Source organism: Salmo trutta, chromosome 12 (assembly GCF_901001165.1).
Source record: "Salmo trutta chromosome 12, fSalTru1.1, whole genome shotgun sequence".
Classification (NCBI taxonomy): domain Eukaryota; kingdom Metazoa; phylum Chordata; class Actinopteri; order Salmoniformes; family Salmonidae; genus Salmo; species Salmo trutta.
In genome coordinates this window covers 81919256-81935168 of record NC_042968.1, presented here as the reverse complement: position 1 = coordinate 81935168, position 15913 = coordinate 81919256, and the positions used below count along the sequence as shown (strand labels likewise).

Below are 15913 nucleotides of genomic sequence, written 5' to 3'. Positions count from 1 at the left end.
CACTTTCATAGCAGCCACATTGTATTCCTTCTCGCATCAGCTGTATATGACAAGGAGAAAAAAAACTTTTCTAGCCAAACCAAGCCATTGTCAACATAGCTAAAGCGTTTGTAAACCCGTTACAGTGTATAGTCAGTAAGCAGTTTATCAGTTAAATCGGTGGGCCCCGGTGGCAATAACACCCCTTGTACTTTGTTCCTAGTATTAATTAATTCGCTTTCATGACGTTTTATCATAAATACTTACGCATATCTCAATTGTCTTGAATATCTTAACAATAATTAAGATCTGAACTCAAAACAAAGTTGAGGCTCAACCATTAATTATTGTCAAACCATTGACCAAGTTAATCTTGCAGTAGGCTTACTACATACAGTACTAGTAAAACCAGTCAATATCAGGATGCTGTTTGAATCCCATGATTGGTTGCCTTTCAATATGCTAACTTTATTGGGTTTGGGTTTTTCACAAAGTCATTCAAAAGATGAAGCATTTGACCATTCATGGACAGTCTTTAAAATACTTTAAGTCAGAAGCAGATAGTTGCACAAATACAGTCTTATTATTTAGGCATGGCAGGTGTCCATAGCAACGGCTAAATTTGGAGGGGGAAAAAAAGGAAAATATATTTTCAAGAGAAACAGTAATCACTTGTACTATAGGACGTAATGAGGAATCTGAAAAAACAATCATAGATTTTACATTCAAAGCGCGATGTCATTGCTTTACACCATACCACACTCCAAAGCCATACACAACATAGACTTTTTATGTTGTATGAAAGAGATACAGTGCCACTGTATCTTGTTAGCTCTCATAACCTTTGACCTCTCTATAATTGTTATGCTTGCAGATGAAATCTCGCCTTACTTTGGTGCCAATGGCCTGCTGGCCAGTTTCTCATGCAGCTTCTGTAACGATCTACAAAAGTTTAGTCCCAATTACACATTGCATCAGCGATAGAGAACACTTAAAAACACACATACACAAACATACACTAATAAAGTATTTGTCATTCAGGAAACAAAGGTATTGTTTTCTGTTATTGCAGAATGGGTAGATGCATACTGACAATCTGAAAATATAAGGTCTTTATAAACTTGACCCATAGATTAATAACTGTGTTGCAAGGGTAACTTGTTAAGAAAGCCAGCTATTTCACAATAATGAAGCCACGAGCCAGAAGCTCATTGCTTGTTTCAGAAAATAGCAACGTGATTTAGGCTAATAGCAAGGGTGAACTATCAAGAGACAAACATACTGTATAATCTGTGATGACTACAGTGTTGTACTAAAAGTTTACTAATCCATTAAACCATAAACGAATTTATAATGACAGAGGGACTCTTAAAAAGTCCCTAAATAAGACAAATTTGACAAACCTGGTAAAATAAAGTTTAAATTATATTATATAAAGAGGTATGTAGGCTAATCGTGAACACAAATATTTTGTTGCTGATCAACAGAAACTGTCAAGAAAAGCGCATCAACCAAATTCTGAAATAGTTTAAGCCTAGCTGCTATCATCTTCACAAGACGACATGCCAAATGTACTGTATTTCTTAAATCAATACATTTAATGACAATACATTTGAGTGTGATTTAGGCTAGGTAGCAAAATACTATCATTTGCACAACCACTGGATAATGTGTAAGGCCGTTGCAGACACAAATAGTCAGTGAACAAATAAAACCTTGACCAGCTACATGTACTGCACCTTCAGAAAGTATTCATACCCCCCACCTTATTCCACATTTTGTTGTGTTACAGCCTTACATCTATTCACACTGTCAATTAGGTTAGTATTGTGGAGTAAGTACAATGTTGTTGATCCATCCCCAGTTTTCTCCCATCACAGCCATTAAAACTATGTAACTGTTTTAAAATCACCATTGGCCTCATAGTGAAATCCCTGAGCGGTTTCCTTCCTCTCCGGCAAATGAGTTAGGAAGGACACCTGTATCTTTGTAGTGACTGGGTGTATTGATACACCATCCAAAGTAGAATAAAAAAACTTCACCATACTCAAAGGGATATTCATGTATTTTTACCCATCTACCAATAGGCCCCCTTCTTTGTGAAAATGCCTCACTGCTTGACTGAGGGACCTTACCGACAATTGTATGTGTGGGATACAGAGATGAGGTAGTCATTCAAAAATCATGTTCAAAACTATTATTGCACACAGAGTGAGTCCATCGAACTTATTACATGACATGTTAAGCACATTTTTACTGGAGGCAAAATAAATGCACACCTGTTTAGGCGAGGTGCTGGCTAGCGGGGTAGAACTCCTGTTTAGGCAAGATGCTGGCTAGCGGGGTAGAACACCTGTTTAGGCAAGATGCTGGCTAGCGGGGTAGAACACCTGTTTAGGCAAGGTGCTGGCTAGCGGGGTAGAACACCTGTTTAGGCAAGGTGCTGGCTAGCGGGGTAGAACACCTGTTTAGGCAAGGTGCTGGCTAGCTGGGTAGAACACCTGTTTAGGCAAGGTGCTGGCTAGCGGGGTAGAACACCTGTTTAGGCAAGATGCTGGCTAGCGGGGTAGAACACCTGTTTAGGCAAGGTGCTGGCTAGCGGGGTAGAACACCTGTTTAGGCAAGATGCTGGCTAGCGGGGTAGAACACCTGTTTAGGCAAGGTGCTGGCTAGCGGGGTAGAACACCTGTTTAGGCAAGGTGCTGGCTAGCGGGGTAGAACACCTGTTTAGGCAAGGTGCTGGCTAGCGGGGTAGACACCTGTTTAGGCAAGGTGCTGGCTAGCGGGGTAGAACACCTGTTTAGGCAAGGTGCTGGCTAGCGGGGTAGAACACCTGTTTAGGCAAGGTGCTGGCAAGCGGGGTAGAACACCTGTTTAGGCAAGGTGCTGGCAAGCGGGGTAGAACACCTGTTTAGGCAAGGTGCTGGCTAGTGGGGTAGAACACCTGTTTAGGCAAGGTGCTGGCTAGCGGGGTAGAACACCTGTTTAGGCAAGGTGCTGGCTAGCGGGGTAGAACACCTGTTTAGGCAAGGTGCTGGCTAGTGGGGTAGAACACCTGTTTAGGCAAGATGCTGGCTAGCGGGGTAGAACACCTGTTTAGGCAAGATGCTGGCTAGCGGGGTAGAACACCTGTTTAGGCAAGATGCTGGCTAGCGGGGTAGAACACCTGTTTAGGCAAGGTGCTGGCTAGCGGGGTAGAACACCTGTTTAGGCAAGGTGCTGGCTAGCGGGGTAGAACACCTGTTTAGGCAAGATGCTGGCTAGCGGGGTAGAACACTTGAATAAGAAAAGGAGAGGCGCACACTGTAGGAGCTCGGATGCAAAAATGTAATAACCTAATAACTAACGTTTCAACAGACAAGCTGTCTTCATCAGGGTATAATGACAAACACTGCAGGTCACTAGTTTATACAGACAAGCTGTCTTCATCAGGGCATAATGACAAACACTGCAGGTCACTAGTTTATACAAACAAGCTGTCTTCATCAGGGCATAATGACAAACACTGCAGGTCACTAGTTTATACAGACAAGCTGTCTTCATCAGGGTATAATGACAAACACTGCAGGTCACTAGTTTATACAGACAAGCTGTCTTCATCAGGGTATAATGACAAACACTGCAGGTCACTAGTTTATACAGACAAGCTGTCTTCATCAGGGCATAATGACAAACACTGCAGGTCACTAGTTTATACAGACAAGCTGTCTTCATCAGGGCATAATGACAAACACTGCAGGTCACTAGTTTATACAGACAAGCTGTCTTCATCAGGGTATAATGACAAACACTGCAGGTAACTAGTTTATACAGACAAGCTGTCTTCATCAGGGTATAATGACAAACACTGCAGGTCACTAGTTTATACAGACAAGCTGTCTTCATCAGGGTATAATGACAAACACTGCAGGTCACTAGTTTATACAGACAAGCTGTCTTCATCAGGGTATAATGACAAACACTGCAGGTCACTAGTTTATACAGACAAGCTGTCTTCATCAGGGTATAATGACAAACACTGCAGGTCACTAGTTTATACAGACAAGCTGTCTTCATCAAGGTATATGTCACGTCCTGGCCAGTATAAGGGTTAATTAGTATTGTAGTTTGGTCAGGACGTGGCAGAGGGTATTTGTTTTATGTGGTTCAGGGTGGTGTGTTTTGTTAAAAGGGTGTTTGATTTAGTAATTCCGGGTTTTAGTCTATGTTTGGTTAATTGGGGTTGGGACTCTCAGTTGAAGGCAGGTGTTGTCTATCTGCCTTTGATTGAGAGTCCCATATAGTAGGGTGTGTTTGGTAATTGTGGGTGATTGTTCTGTGTGTAAGCCTTATGCTTAGCCAGACTGTTGGTTGTTCGTTCATTCTCGTGTTTTGTTATTTTGTATTCATTTTGGAAAGTTAAATAAACGTCAAGATGAGCCTACACGTACCTGCTGCGTTTTGGTCCTCCTTCACCGACGACAACCGTGACAGAATCACCCACCACTCAAGGACCAAGCAGCAGAGGAAGGAGCAGAAGGAATTCGAGTTGGACTGGCGGGAGAAGTGGACTTGGGAGGAAGTTCTGGACGGGGCCGGACCTTGGCACCAGGCTGGGGAGTATCGCCGCCCGCAGTGGGAAATTGAGGCAGCCAAGGCAGAGAGGCGGAGGTACGAGGCCATGGACGCGCTGAGGGAGAAGCACGAGAGGCACCCCCAAGAAATTTTTTGGGGGGGGCACACGGGTAGTTTGGCTAGGCGAAGGAAGAGCCGGAAGCCAGCTACCCGTGGTTATATGGAGGAGCGTATGGGGTGGAGAGCGCTATGTTTCGCTGAGAAGCGCACTATCTCACCCATACGCACGCACAGTCTGGTGCGAGTTATTCCAGCCCCTCGCAAGTGCCGTGCTAGAGCGGGCATCCAGCCTGGTAGGAGGATGCCTACGCAGCGCATCTGGTCGCCGGTACGCCTCCGAGGACCAGGCTACCCAACTCCCGCTCTACGCACGGCTACCATCAGGCCCCTGCACAGCCCAGTCTGCCCTGTACGAGCACCCCGCTCGTACAGGGCTACTAGTTCCATCCAGCCAAGGCGGGTTGTGCAGGAGGTAAGATCTAGACCGGCTGTGCGCCTCCATAGCCCTGGGTTTCCAGCTCCTGTCTCTCGTGCGGACCCGGAAGTGCGTCAACCCAGTCCGACTCGTCCTGTTCCCGCTCCCCGCACTAGCCTTCAAGTGCGTAAACCCAGCACCGCCAGTCAACAGTCGTCAGAGCTGCCCGCCAGTCAACAGTCGTCGGAGCTGCCCGCCAGTCAACAGTCGTCGGAGCTGCCATCCAGTCAACAGTCGTCGGAGCTGCCCGCCAGTCAACAGTCGTCGGAGCTGCACGCCAGTCAACAGTCGTCGGAGCTGCACGCCAGTCAACAGTCGTCGGAGCTGCCTGCCAGTCAACAGTCGTCGGAGCTGCCCGCCAGTCAACAGTCGTCGGAGCTGCCCGCCAGTCAACAGTCGTCGGAGCTGCCCGCCAGTCAACAGTCGTCGGAGCTGCCCGCCAGTCAACAGTCGCCGGAGTGGCCAGACTGCGCTGAACTGCCGGAGTGGCCAGACTGCGCTGAACTGCCGGAGTGGCCAGACTGCGCTGAACTGCCGGAGTGGCCAGACTGCCCTGAACTGCCGGAGTGGCCAGACTGCCCTGAACTGCCGGAGTGGCCAGACTGCCCCGAGTTGCCAGACTGCCCAGACTGTCCCGAGTTGCCAGACTGCCCAGACTGTCCCGAGTTGCCAGACTGCCCAGACTGTCTCGAGTTGCCAGACTGCCCAGACTGTCCCGAGTTGCCAGACTGCCCAGACTGTCCCGAGTTGCCAGACTGCCCAGACTGTCCCGAGTTGCCAGACTGCCCAGACTGTCCCGAGTTGCCAGACTACCCAGACTGCCCCGAGCTGCCAGACTGCCCCGACTGCCTGGAAAGGCCAGAACCGGAGCCACCTCCTGATATAGGTGGGTTGGGGAGGGGGGGGGTGTAGCACAGTGCCGTCGTTGACGGCAGCCACCCTCCCTTCCCTCCCTTTAGTAGAGGGGAATTTTTGTTTTGTTGTTTGGGGTTGTTGTTTTTGTTTTGTTTTTTGTTTTAAAGGTGCTTCCGGGGTTAGCACCTTTAAGGGGGGGGGTACTGTCACGTCCTGGCCAGTATAAGGGTTAATTAGTATTGTAGTTTGGTCAGGACGTGGCAGAGGGTATTTGTTTTATGTGGTTCAGGGTGGTGTGTTTTGTTAAAAGGGTGTTTGATTTAGTAATTCCGGGTTTTAGTCTATGTTTGGTTAATTGGGGTTGGGACTCTCAGTTGAAGGCAGGTGTTGTCTATCTGCCTTTGATTGAGAGTCCCATATAGTAGGGTGTGTTTGTGTTTGGTAATTGTGGGTGATTGTTCTGTGTGTAAGCCTTATGCTTAGCCAGACTGTTGGTTGTTCGTTCATTCTCGTGTTTTGTTATTTTGTATTCATTTTGGAAAGTTAAATAAACGTCAAGATGAGCCTACACGTACCTGCTGCGTTTTGGTCCTCCTTCACCGACGACAACCGTGACAGTATAATGACAAACACTGCAGGTCACTAGTTTATACAGACAAGCTGTCTTCATCAGGGTATAATGACAAACACTGCAGGTCACTAGTTTATATCGTTTCAAAGGACACACAGGTGTCTTTAATCATGGCTGGGTGTGGCTTGATTTCATTGGTTAATTTACAGATATAAATAGAACATATAAAAAGCATGAATGGATAACATATGATCATAGATACAATTTGGCTACATAAGACCACAAACATTTACAATGGATAGCAAAATCACAATAATCTAAATGTCTACTCCTGAACTTATTTAGGCTTGCCATAACAAAGGGGTTGAATACTTATTGACTTAAGACATTTCAGCTTTTCATTTGTTATTCATTTGTAAAAAAAAATATTCAAAAAACAGAATTCCACTTTGACATTATGTGCTATTGTATGCAGACTAGAGACAAAAAAATTCTAAATGTAACACATTTTAAATTCAGGCTGTAACACAACAAAATGTGGAAAAGTAAAGTGGTGTGAGTACTTTCTGAAGGAACTGTATATGTCATTATGCCAAATATTTCCTTGGGCTAAATATAATTGTCCTTTTCAGTGTAAAATGTCCTACAGCAGGCCACCATAGCTTGCATGAACATATTGCCATTTATTATCCCACACAGCAAAACAATCGATAAGAGATTAAACACGTAAGACAAGCTGCTTTTACTGTGCAAGACATGCAAGTTGATACAACATGTAAAGGCAAGTAGAGACCAGAAATTCTTAGAAACAAACATGTTTCACTTGAAAGAAAAATAACAGTGTGTCTGGATCGTTAGGCCATATCCCCATTGTTACCTGTTCTCTCTTACCCTTACAAGAAAGCACACTTGTCAAAATCTGCCTAAAATGTTAGCTACCTAGATGTTTAATTGTCTGAATCAGTCAGCACACCTTCCTAAAAATAATACCGGGAAGCAAGCTTCTATAAAGTGTCTATGATCAGTATAATTTGATAATCGTGATTCATTTCATGCAGGAAGTGTTCGTAAAGAACAATAATGCAAAAATCGGAGACCGTCTGTTTCTTCAGTGGATACTCATTAGGAAAAGATAGATTTGTTTGTGCATAAACAAATAGGATTTCATAATAATAGCAGGTCTAACTGTTTTCATGGGTAAAACAAAACATCTAAAGATATGACTGTCAGCTATTTCCAAAAAACCGAATTGCTACCCTATTAATAATAAAGTAACAATGAGGTGTGGAAAGTCCTAATAGCCTTTACTTTTGTGGGTCAACTCTGGCTTTACAACACACATGCCATTGTGTAGATAATACGTCTCAGGTTTTTCCACTGCACACCAATGTCACTGTGCCTTTTTTAATGACCTGTAGGCTAGTCCGTCATACAATTTTGGCCACTATGTTGAGTGTTTTTCACTAGCATGGGGCCTAAACGTCTTTTCAGGAGGCCTAGGTGTAAACAAATAGAATATAAACTTACTCTGGCATTATCCACAAAAAGTTACAGAAGAGTCTCTATTTAATTTATTTTCTTAAACCATCTCCAGATACTTTCCCTTTTGAATACACAGTGATCTAACCATGACTTGTAGAAAACCATATGGGTAGAAGGGTTAGCTAAGGACACACATGCACCTTGGCAAACATACAATTTCCCTATTAGAAACAAAGATACATTTTTGGCATCAGTGAAATTCCTGAGCCCTTGTGTATGTTTAAAGAGTAAGATGCAGAAGAAAGTATTTACATGCCCCTGTCTTTAGCCCAAATAAAATACATGTTTAAGGAATTCAAGCACATCACAATAAGTTTGACAAAGAAAGTACAGAGACACTACCGTGCAGGATAAAATAGATTCTGAAACAATAAATGGCTGTACGTTACAAAGTCCTTAGATCTTCACATGAGAGAAATGACAATCTACCTTAAAGTTCACTAAATATTTTAACAAGTGTTAGTGCTATGTTTGCCAATCCTATGACACCCCCACTGTGGTATTTTTTGGGGGGGGAGTGCTGAGAAAATGCATGGTTTGAATAATAATGTTTATTTTTTTTTACTCAAATATTGTCTAACAAATCACATTACATAAAAAAGGAAATGTTATTTTCCATGGTGCGGCTTGGCTGCAGTGTGGGTTTGGTTGAATTCACCATATCTATCTGACGATCAAGCCGATTCACTGTACATTTTAAGAAGCAGGCACAGAAAACTGACTGACAGAGTACTGGCAAATAAATAAACAAGAATATTGCCTAACTGAAATCCTTTCAACAAAGTCTCACCGATACTTGATGAACCAGTTGGGTTTTGCCATCTCAAGTATTATTTGAGTTATATGACCATTTCTCAAGTCAGGATTAGACACCTAAGTGACTGTCACAGGGTAAGAATGTTAACAGCAGCCAGCAATCTGCTCAGATAGCTTGAACGCCAACTAACCAGTCAATTACCAGAGTTTGGTAGTTTACAAGCTTGTCACTATTGTGAAGTTTAATAGTTTTGTCAAATAAATGATCAAGCCTAGTGATCAAATAGTGTTGTGGTTTTACCCTCCTCCACATTTTCCATCAGGAACATGTGTTAACGACTCTACTTCCTGTGAAAATAGAGTAACTCCCATAGCAGTGGTTGTAGTACACTTGGAAGGCACATACCCCTCAACTTTCTTTCCAACACTTTCACATGACGTAGACACACGCTTATTACCTCCTTGGCCTACTAGGCATATGTCCTTGGCAGTAGTCAAATAATGGTTGCTAATGGCAACGACACTACAATACGCTAAGTACAAAAGTTTTAAACAGCAAATACAAAACTAGGAATGTTAAAATAATTACAAATCATATCAACAGCCAAAATACAAGTCCATCAACTTCTATGTAGCAGAGTGTGGCAACATTTCTGCATGTAGGCTAGGCCTGTGAGAGAAATCTGTGTCACACAATGTAGGGAAAATAGCACTATTAAGCTTAAATCATTTCATAGAGGATATGCTCAGACAATTACTACTGAATAAAATATTTTAAGCTCACTTTTCCTCCTCTGCTTGAACTTTAGGTAAAGGCTACTCTTTACATGTTCATATTCCAAAGGGCTGCTACTCTGTTCTTTATTTGACTCTTATTATTATCTATCCTGATGCCTAGTCACTTTACCCTGAACGCATGTACATATCTACCTCAAATACCTCGTACTTCTGCACATTGATCTGGTACTCCTTGTATATAGCTCCACATTGATATGGTACTCCATGTATATAGCTCCACATTGATCTGGTACTCCTTGTATATAGCTCCACATTGATATGGTACTCCATGTATATAGCTCCACATTGATCTGGTACTCCCTGTATATAGCTCCACATTGATATGGTACTCCATGTATATAGCTCCACATTGATCTGGTACTCCCTGTATATAGCTCCACATTGATCTGGTACTCCCTGTATAGAGCTCCACATTGATCTGGTACTCCACATTGATCTGGTACTCCCTGTATATAGCTCCACATTGATATGGTACTCCATGTATATAGCTCCACATTGATCTGGTACTCCCTGTATATAGCTCCACATTGATCTGGTACTCCCTGTATAGAGCTCCACATTGATCTGGTACTCCCTGTATATAGCTCCACATTGATCTGGTACTCCCTGTATAGAGCTCCACATTGATATGGTACTCCCTGTATATAGCTCCACATTGATATGGTACTCCCTGTATATAGCTCCACATTGATCTGGTACTCCCTGTATATAACTCCACATTGATCTGGTACTCCCTGTATATAGCTCCACATTGATCTGGTACTGGTACTCCCTGTATATAGCGCCACATTGATCTGGTACTCTCTGTATATAACTCCACATTGATCTGGTACTGGTACTCCCTGTATATAGCTCCACATTGATCTGGTACTCCCTGTATATAGCTCCACATTGATCTGGTATTCCCTGTATATAGCTCCACATTGATCTGGTACTGGTACTCCCTGTATATAGCTCTACATTGATCTGGTACTCCCTGCATATAGCTCCACATTGATCTGGTACTCCCTGTATATAGCTCCACATTGATCTGGCACTCCCTGCATATAGCTCCACATTGATCTGGTACTGGTACTCCCTGTATATAGCTCCACATTGATCTGGTACTCCCTGTATATAGCTCCACATTGATCTGGCACTCCCTGTATATAGCTCCACATTGATCTGGCACTCCCTGTACATAGCTCCACATTGATCTGGCACTCCCTGTATATAGCTCCACATTGATCTGGCACTCCCTGTACATAGCTCCACATTGATCTGGTACTGGTACTCCCTTTATATAGCTCCACATTGATCTGGCACTCCCTGTATATAGCTCCACATTGATCTGGCACTCCCTGTATATAGCTCCACATTGATCTGGCACTCCCTGTATATAGCTCCATTCTCGTGTATTTTATTTTATTCTTCTTGTGTTACTATTTTCTTTTTTAAACTCTGCATTATTGGGAAGGGCTCATAATCAAGCATTTCACTGTAAAGTCCTCACCAGTTGTATTCGGGCGCATGTGACAAATAAAATTATATTTTTTAAGTATCATTAAGAGGACATGATATGGTAATGTATACTTGTTACTGGATTTTACACATCTTCAAATTGTCAGGATATATTTCAGGACTAAAATGAGCTATTTCCAGCATGACATCTTAAAGCGTGCTCCTGAAAGGCCTATAATGGGCTTTCAAAAAAAATGACCAATATTGTCATCCGTGCCCCAGATTACACACGATTATACGTTTCTTTAGTTGATTATAGCCTAATGCTCAAATATCATTACATAATGTGTCGGGGAACCTCAGTTTCACATTTACTGATTTACTCAGCCAATGAGAACAACACTGCTGTTGTTTAGCTAATTGAGGGTTTTCTATGTCTTCAGTTTAAAGGCTTGCTGTGCTGAAGAGAAGGGGAGGCCCCAGCGTTCTGCGGAGGGGAGGCACTATAAGAGTGGGTCCTCCATTTACAAATATCTCAATATGTCAATATTTGAGTGACCAGTTGCCAGAGAGATGACAGCTGGGCTTGCTAACCCCGGAGAACACTCTCTGCAAGGAGGCAGCTTTGATTGAACATCAGGCTTCTAAGTTGGTTGGACGTTGGAACTATGAAAACTGAGAGGCTGAAACCTTTCTATGTGCTTGAGCAAAAGAGGAGAGGAAGTCATACTAAAACAGCAAATACATTTTTTCCTCTAGCTTTGTAATAGTTACAATCCATTAACAAATACATTTCTAAACAAGATTTGGAACCCATTGCTTGATTATGGAATTAACTACACAAACAAGCACGTGGTACCCTTGAGAGCTGAAGGGTATACCATTACATTTTCATCATACTTTTGTTCTGTTAGCACAAATAGGCTACATGGCTTACCTTTCAATTTAAACTGGATGCCTCCGAAACCTCCCCACCTGGCAATGACATCCCAGATCACATTTGATGTCCTGGCAGTGCCTTCGTGAGCCAATCCAGAACGATCGCTATGGACAAAATACTGAATCAATTATTATATGAATGAAAGCTTGAAATCTTGCATTTAATAGTTTTTTTTTGTGATTGCTCATATGAAGAGTTCTTGTAAGACATTGGTTTGCAAACAAACTCCTTCAACTCTGCTAGCCTCTCTAAATTGTAGCCAGAAGAAACAGGTTTTTCCTTCACAAACTGAAAATATGTTGTGATAGTTGTAGGTATTATGTAACGATGTGCATTTAGTTACACTGTTATTGTTATTACAATTACAATGGGACAACTGGGCCAGTTTAATATCTGTTGTGGTTCAATTAATACACTCTGTATGAAAATCAGATTGAACAGAAATGGAACAGCATAGATGGATGTTGGATGCCAAACTCTCTCTAAAGAATAGGCCTAAATGAGCCAGCAAACAACAACCAATTGCAATACTTGATGATACTGGCACTTATTACAACAACTACAATTTCATCCATCATAGCATACTCTGCACACATCCTCAAATCACTACAATAGTGGATGTTTTCAGTCCAAACTTGCCATATCAAACCAAAATAGTTAACATAAAATAGCATCTCTCCATCTCATCATCAAAGCGAAAATGGATCATGATACAGAAAAATGAGAGGGTACAATTATTCTTTATAATGTACATTTGAGTTATGAGTTTTATCTTAGCTCAAGATGTGTGTCAGTAGGCTCCTTGTCAACAGGCATTTCAAACAAAGGATACCTCAATGTATGTTTGCTATACTACAGTTCAGCACACATGATACTATTCTTCATCATATATATAGAAAACAGCCTATGATTCACGTGATCATTTAGTGAAGATCTATTAGCCATATGTAGGACTATACCAATTTCAGGATTCTGTGAAGGGATTATTATCCAAAGTTTGCAGGACTTAGGCCTCCAATGCAGCATAGGCCCAACAATGAGACATGATGGCATCAGTCCAAAGAAAGGCTGCGAATTCATTTTGAATATGTTTTCACTTCATAAAGGCCTGTGTAAGATTTAGGTTACACCTGTCAACTATATAACCTCATGAAAATCACAGAGTTATAGGTGCTTAGTAATTCACACCTCTCTGAAAGCACAGACTGCATACCAGCAATTTACGGCACGCTCAATAATATTAATAATAATAATAATAATAATTGAACATCCATAGTGATACGCTACTTCTGGGCCCAATTGTTTTTATATATCCACAAAATATCTGATCGCAATTTAACGTTCATTGGGTGTGGTCTATGACGTCACAAGAACGACCAAATGACATGTATTTAGGAGGTGATGCGACACGCAACGCACGCATGTCAGTAGCAGCCAGTGTACATGTGCGGTCAAACGTGTGGCCGGTCATCCATCACAACTCACAGTGCCAAGCAAAGTTTCTTTTGTGGAGTTACCGGTATATCAAGCTATATAAAGTAGGCCTATTATATATAGTCTATAGGACAGAAAATACTCAATAGTAGTCTATAACCATTAGTAGGCTGTTGCAAGGCGGTGAATGGGATACAAGCCGAACCGAAACAAGTTCTACTTAAAAATGTAATTATCCGAAAAGGACATTGTGAACAATCTCTAACTGATTCAATAAAGTTTGACATAATGGACGACGTGATATAGCCCTACAGTAGCCTATTATTCACCCAAAAACCCCTTCAACCTGCAACATTTGTACCATTATGGAAAATTGATATTTCAGCGAAAAAAATGTAGATGTTAGATATGATCAAATAGTGTAGTCCGAGTTTGGTCTAATATTGAGCAAGTCAACACATAGGCCTACCGAGGGGGCTCATACTGAGTCAATCGTGCCTCCAAGGTCATCTCTTTGAGTGTTTCAAATGTGCTGTCGTGAGTCCTATCTTTTGCAATCACCTCAAAAGATTCGAAGATTGATGTTTCTCTGCCGTTTCATTCTAATAGGCTATACTCCTAACCTTGACCAGGCCTGGTGCTGAAATCCACATGCGGCGCAGAGGCAACAGTCTCAACAACTTTGAGAGATGGACAGGATGTTTTGCCCAAGTGATCAACTGTCTAATCAACCGTCACTAAAATTGTTAAAACTAATAAAACTGTTTATGTTTTCGGGGCTAGGCCCACATCTCAGTGGATAAGACAACCTCTTGATGAACCAATTCACTGTCTCAAGCACCCGTGTGCTGTCATTTATAATACAAATCGGACGGTCTCTCATAAGCCATATTTATGGGTGAAATGGTGAGAAGTAGATTATAAACTACTCATATCTTATTTCTAGATTCAAATCTTTTTAAAATGGTCCCTCTTCTAATTTCCTATACGGTCATGTGCGTTAATATAGCCTAGCTGGAATTGCGCAACACAGATCGTGACAATAAAAGAGGGCATTCATTTTGTAAAACATGGCACCAAAATCCAGAGCAGATGGACAATCTTTCTTTTATCGGTGAACTAAATCAGCACTGTCTTTTATACTTTTAGCGGAGGATATTGGCTCAAAATGTAGGCTATCTTTCTGAGTCAGGCAGATGTTAATGTATAATTTAATTTGACAAATGTCAGACACCATGCATCCTAATTTTAACTTCTGGTACAGCATGTGCCAAAACACTGGTTGGAGGGATTTATTGCAATTTTACTTCTATTTCGTGCCAACAAGTGTTGACTTGATAAAGGTTGGGCAAATTTGGGCATAGTCCGAGAAAATAGCCAACAGACTGAGTTACATGGTGGTTTTAAATTGCATGCCCGCTCCTTCTCATTCACAAATTAAAGACCATTATAAATGTGTTTATTCCGCTTTTCTTACTACACCGCCTGCACTGGACTCCAGATGTTTCGAGCAAATGATCCTTATTTTCGCTCACTTGTCTCATCCATTTTTAACCATGGCGTCTCATTCACAATGACGTTTTCAAACAGACAGAAGTAGAACTGAGTCAACACAATTCATATCTCTGTCAAAAATCGGAAGGAGTAAAACTAAGGAAATAAGCATTGATGTTGAGAATAATGACAGATGACAACCTGGGACGTCATGACAGTGTGCAGCGCGTCTTTTTTGTAAACGGACCAGGCTATTGTAAAACTAGACTGTCTGCAATCAATAAACCCCACAATAGCATATGTCATTCTGCATTTAAGTTCTAATTCAATGAGCCTCTGGAATTAAATAAAGTTTTTGATTCTGATGTATATTTTGGTGGGAAATCAAGAAATGGAGGCAATGGAACTCAGCGAAAATTGTTCCGTAGGCTGTTCTAAGCTTCACTTCCTATTAAGTTTTGTATATCTCATATATTGGGAATAACTGTCGTTTCTCTTCTTATAAATAGCCTAACATAGATACTATTAACACCCGCCCCTTCCCTCACTTTTCCTATTTCTTACCTGCTGTCCTAAGCTTGTTCTCCAGTGGCGACAGCGTTTCGCAGCTTCCCCGGTTTTTCCCCGGCAAGGCTTCGAGTTTTTTAATATTTTCCCTTACTTTGTTTCATTTCTCACTTCCATCTTCTTTCATCTCATCAATAAACACACGCTGCAGCCTACCTTCATAGAGGACCTAAACGAGTTTAAAATGTACCCACCCATTTTTTAACTATACGTTGAATATTTTGGACAGGCACGCCTTTTCACTTACGATTGGAACAGAGAGCCATCTCTTGAGCGGTGTAGGTTGGAAGATATATCGGTCAGCGTGGTTTTGCCCCAATCATTGAGTCGTATACCCTCTCTACGGAGCGCGGTGGGACGGTGAAACTGGCTCCATTGGGGCTCTGAAGTAGTAAATGTTCCTCCTACGCAGACGGGGAAGTTGTTTGATCCAATATGGACAACCGAA

The 15913-nt window shown here is 42.0% G+C and overlaps 1 protein-coding gene across 3 annotated transcripts in view; it reads right to left on the bottom strand.

Moving 5' to 3' along the window:
- Positions 1-15826, bottom strand: part of zbtb20 (zinc finger and BTB domain containing 20) — a 49342-nt gene extending 33516 nt beyond the window's left edge. The window contains exons 1-2 of one of the 3 annotated variants that reach the window (XM_029769956.1): positions 15713-15826; positions 11968-12074 (exon numbers count right to left, since the gene is read on the bottom strand). The gene's annotated coding sequence lies outside the window, so the exon portion shown is untranslated. The other 2 variants (XM_029769957.1, XM_029769955.1) reach the window with 2 other exon arrangements.
- Positions 15827-15913: the final 87 nt, after the last annotated feature.